This window comes from Lactuca virosa, chromosome 2, assembly GCF_052849685.1.
Source record: "Lactuca virosa cultivar CGN04683 chromosome 2, Lactuca_virosa_CGN04683_v6, whole genome shotgun sequence".
NCBI classification, from domain to species: domain Eukaryota; kingdom Viridiplantae; phylum Streptophyta; class Magnoliopsida; order Asterales; family Asteraceae; genus Lactuca; species Lactuca virosa.
The window spans coordinates 146,929,787-146,935,313 of NC_136427.1; positions in this window are offsets into that span (position 1 = coordinate 146,929,787).

The window sequence follows — 5,527 nt, forward strand, 5'->3', positions numbered from 1 at the left end:
CGTTGGAATTAAATTGTACATGGGGGGTAACTTTATAAATCCCAAAACTTGAGGGCAAATTTTGAACAATTAATTTTTTTTTTGGTTTCCATAACTTATGAGTTTAAAGTAGTTTTAATGAAAAACTCTTCAAGTTCCATAACTTGAGGACAAGTTATGGAAGACTTTAAAAAACATTTAAAAATGAGACTCTTCATTTTCATAACTTATGGAAATTTTATGAGTATTAAAATTCATAAATGAGACTTTTCATATAAATTGAGGACAAGTTACAAAAACACATATTATGAACAACTTTTAGATCAATTTGGATCGAAAACCAATTATCACATAATTTTTCTATTAATCTAAACTAACTCATAAAAACTAGATAATTCATATCATCAACCTTCAAGAAATTAGCATAAACATATAAACTAATACAAATCTTAAAATTATGACAATTATCCTTTAATTGGATGAGAATCATCATTACCATAATAACAAAATCAAAATTTATGAACAAAAACACTTTGTGGTAATGATTCTAATCCAAAACTGGCCAAAAAAAACTCGAATATATGCTGTCAGGGGCTCCAACTCGACGAGTTGGATGAGTTTACACATGGACTCGTCGAGTCCCTGTCCAGACAGCAAAAAATTCGATTTTTTCAGCCTTTTCAACAAGTAGCATCAAAAATAATTTGAAAACAACCCATGGCTCTGATACCATTGTTGGGTTTTCTATGCTACAACATCCTATGGTGCACATACAATCCTAAATACCTTGGATCTATGTTTTCACTAATTATACATGCAAAGGTGTTTCCAAGGTATTAAGCCTAGTATGAAATCATATCACAATTGATCCTCCAAGGACAACTTAGTGCACTAGTATGGCTAAGTAAAGGAATCGTGAATTGTTAAAATGGTTAAATCAAAAAGTGAATCATACTTCGTTCCAATATCGAGTCTTAGAGTCATACTCCAAGATTGTGTGACAACCGGCAAGCTTCTGGTCAAGTCAAAGTCAAGTCAAAGTCAAGTCAAAGTCAAGTCAAGGTCAACAAGTCAATCTGGTCAACTCAACTAGTGTTTATATGTTAGGAATTTCTTTATGTTTACTAATGTATAACTATAAATCCTAATGCAAAGTAACACTTGAAAGTTTCAAATGTTCAAAATTTAAAACCCTAATCTGATTGAGGGAAGTAACAACTCTATAAAATACTATTGAGTGCCCTTCGGAGGTGTATATCACTCAAAATGGGATATAACTAAGTCTACGGTATTTGAACTACGAAGAAAAACATTAATAAAAGCTCCTGACAAAGTCTCTCTCAATCTCTCCCACTATATCTCCCTCTCTCCCAAATCTCTCCAAGAATATGAAATCTCTCCAAGTATGTGAAATCTCTCCCAAATCTCTCCAAGAATATGAAATCTCTCCAATTATGTGAAATCTCTCCCAAATCTCTCCAAGTATGTGAAATCTCTCCAAGTATGTGGAATCTCTCCCAAATCTCTCTATGTACCTTCCTCAGTCGAAAACAGCCCAAAACCGGAGGAGAAAACCCAAAAGGACCCTCTTGGTCCGGAACCCTCTTGGTCCTGAACCTCTCGTCCGGAATCCTCTTGGTCCTGAACCTCTCCTCCGGAACCCTCTTGGTCCTAAACCTCTTGTCCGGAACCCTCTTGGTCCTAAACCTCTTGTCCGGAACCTTCTTAGTCCGGAATGCCTCCTAAGGAACCAAGAGGACTCGATTCTGCGGAACCCCCTAGCTTCGGACAATCTCGCACGTCCGGAAGAAGTGCTCCGGATGGTGTTGCTTAAGGCGTGCTTCGGAAGCTCCTAGCCGACTTCGCACCTTGGTCTGGATCAGCTGGTCTCGCATCCGAAGGAAGTACTCTGGAATTTAGGGAGCAGCTTCGGAACCCGCCTGATGACTCCGGAACTCCATTGTTTGCTTCGGAAACCCACCCTTGCTCCGGAATTCGCCTCTAAGCTTCGGATTTTTATCATTTCCGGATCTTTTTATCATTTTAAGACATTTTGACGCCGAAAATCACACCAAACTCGTATTTTTCATATCCTAAACTCCTTAAACCCCTGTTTTATGCCAAAATTAATTATTTTAAACATATTTATATAAAATAATACCCAAGATTGTTAAGGAGATTCTAAGGAAATATAGGGGTTTGAATTTGTGATGTGATGTAAATCCTTCATTCCCCATGAAAATCTCAGTAAACCACACATTATCCATGGATAAAAAGCTTTACCCACCAGCCCTCCATGCAAATGTCAAGTCACCCTTATCCTTCCCTTTAGATACGTGAACTCATTTTCCTTCCCAAGTCCCACTTCTCATTTTTCACTTCCAGAAAACTCCTAAGAATACTCTCAACTCCTTCAAGCTTCAAGTTAATCCCTTCAAAGGAAATTCCCAGATTTCTTTGGTGAGTATTTTATCCTCTTTGAATAATTATTCTTCACATTATTCTAAGATTTTATTATATTTACACCCAAAAATTATTCTTAGAATCCTCTAAAGATTTAAGAATCTTCCAAGCTTTGGTGCTTGGAAACTTCCTCATCACTCTTCAAATCACCCAGCAAGCTAATCAAGGTGAGCTTCATACCCCACCTTTTTCAATGTTTTAATGTTTTTGGGGGAGAGTACAAGTCAAATCTTGCCTAAATACTTGAATAATTGCATGTATACGTATGTTCGTATGTGTGTGTGAAATATTATTAAATTATTATTTTAGTAATATTCTCATGAACGTAAGATTTCACAACTTCATAAAGAACAGAGGATACTTTGTGTACAAAAGAGCATCCCAACTATTGGGTGTGTCCAACTTAACCCCTTTATTTATATTTTTATGTCTAGAGATAAAAGTTATAAAAAGGGACCTTGATAAGTTGACACTATGTCTAGTAGTTTTCGAAAATGGGAACTTTGTGACTATTTGCAAACTATTAGGGATTATTTATAAATATTTGATAAATAATTTCACCAAGGAAATACACAAATGGAGCCTTTATGACAGAAAAATTTGCATGTCATAAAGCTGTTGTCATACACTCACATAAGTCAAAGTTATATATAAATCATAACTTGGCCCTTTCTGACAAATTGAGTCACACATAGTATTTTATAAAGAAAAAGGGGCTGTTTGCCGACTTTGATAATATTGGGTCATTTTGATAAATATTTCAAAGCGGATTGATTCCAACAAACGAAACGAACGAAACAAAATATCTAGTTACGACTACAAATATTATTATTTATTTAGTAAATAATGATTTTCACGATTTGCTCAAAGATCGGTTAGTATTCTAGTCAGACAAATCTTCACAGTACATATATTAATACAATATTGTACGCTTTAATTCCTGTAAGAGTTATAACTAGAGTCTCCTGGAGGGAGAGCGAGAATTTGTGTATAGATCTATACGGGGTTGACACCCCGCACCTTCGCTGTTCGCTACAGCTGGACCGGCCAGTCTAGGGGTGACAAATGTCTTGATCAAAACCGATGCCTGAAGAACGTCATAACAGGCACTCCGTCATATCAAGTATGGTTATAACGACTCACTAGAATATATCAGAAATGTATTTATACAGATTTCACTTTTGGGTTACAAACAACTACGTTTTGGTTTGTTCAAATGAAACTTTTCTATACAAGTGTTATGGTTTTCAAAGCTACTATTTTATACATCAGAAAATATAGGATTTTCTGGAGGAAACAACTATATATGATTTTCGAAAACGACTAACTAAGACACACATGCAACTATACTCGAGTTGAAACAAGACATACAACTATTTGATAAGAAAATATTGGATTTTCTGGATTTCTAAACTATCATCAAAGTTTTATACAAAAATGCTTATGAACTCACCAACATATTTTATGTTGACGCTTTTCAAACGACTTGTATTCTCAGGAAACCAATAAGCATGTTGTGGATCGCGGACTCAAGATTATTTTGCTATATTTTGGATTTGCTTACTGATGTCTCTTTTGTGTAAAATTTGAGAACATGAACATGATGTAAAACAATGTAAGCTTGTTATATTTATGTATGAAGTTTGGATTTGCTATGTTTTATTTATATACAATTGTTATGATACTGCGCAATGAAGTCACCCGCCTCCGGACGTTTCCGCCGTTCTGGTCCGGGGGTGTGACAGATTGTGACTTGAGTGACATAGTCTTAAGTAGGTTTATAACACTTATCAAATATGGAATAGGAAAAGTTTTCTTATTTCTGCACATTTGAAATTGGTAAATTGTGATGTCTTCGATAAGATAAAGAGCAACTAAGACCGATTGTGTAAAGTGTTTGTCTTGACAGGAACCCGCACTAACCCTTGAATATTTGTTTTGTCAAGGAATGTTTCTTGACAAGAGAATTTTATATGTCAAAAGGTCAGTGGGAGTCTTAAAGATCTTGAAAAAGTTTCAAGAATTAATCAAGAGTAGACCTATTGTTAATCACTAGCACACGACTTGAGGTTTGCAACCTATCGTGTTGACATAATTTTGTTTCTATGCCATTCCAATTGAGTTGACTATACATGTGAATTCTATGAGCTCTCATTTGAATGAATAAAGGCAGAAGCACCTTAATCAATGAAAGTTCATTGATCTGTATGGGTGAGCTGCTCAACTACTTGGAAGACATGGTAGGCCCTTGTGCTGCCAGATGGCAAGAAGTTAAGATTGAACAAATTCAGTCCATATGAGTTTGGATTTGTCACAAACATTGTCTTATGATTATGGTTATGACAAATTCACATGGATAGGAACACATACACCATGAAATATAAGTGATAAGGTTTCTCTCCGCTTCATGAAAATGATTGTGAGGAAACGCTTTCACTAAGAGAGATTTTAAGAAGATAGCAATTGTGATATTTGCATTCTCAAATTCGATTATGACTACGTCATCCCTCTTCATAGTTCGAATTATGAGATTTGGCAATTAGTTTAAACATTTAAGACTTATTGCTATAAGTGCTGAAATTGTTTAGACACACATATGAGCTATCTAAGGAAAGGTGTATGAGTTTGAGAAGCTTAGATAAAGGCTTATCAAAGCATCTCGTATCAGAAATATGAACTTTCGTTAAGAAATTCAATAAGTATTGTTTTCTTGAAGTTCACTAGATTTCTGGATACATGTCAAAGCTAGTGGGAGCATAAGTGTTATGCTGGTAAGGATATAATCATCATGTTAGTAGGAGCATGATTATTATTTTAAGTGTTGCAAGTTAGCAATATTGATTATAGAAAACAAAAAGTTTCACTTTGCAAAGTTGCAGGGGTTGAAAGGTTGTTTTGCTCTAATTAAGGGAGAGAATAGTATACTTCATTTTAAATCTAAAAGCTTAGATCGAGATATTTTAATCAAATTTAGTCAAAAGATATATATGGATGTTATGTTGAAAAGATTCAACATAATAGAATTCTATATATGACAATATTATAGCAAGAAACTGGTAAAGTATCACGTTTTTCATGAATCGTG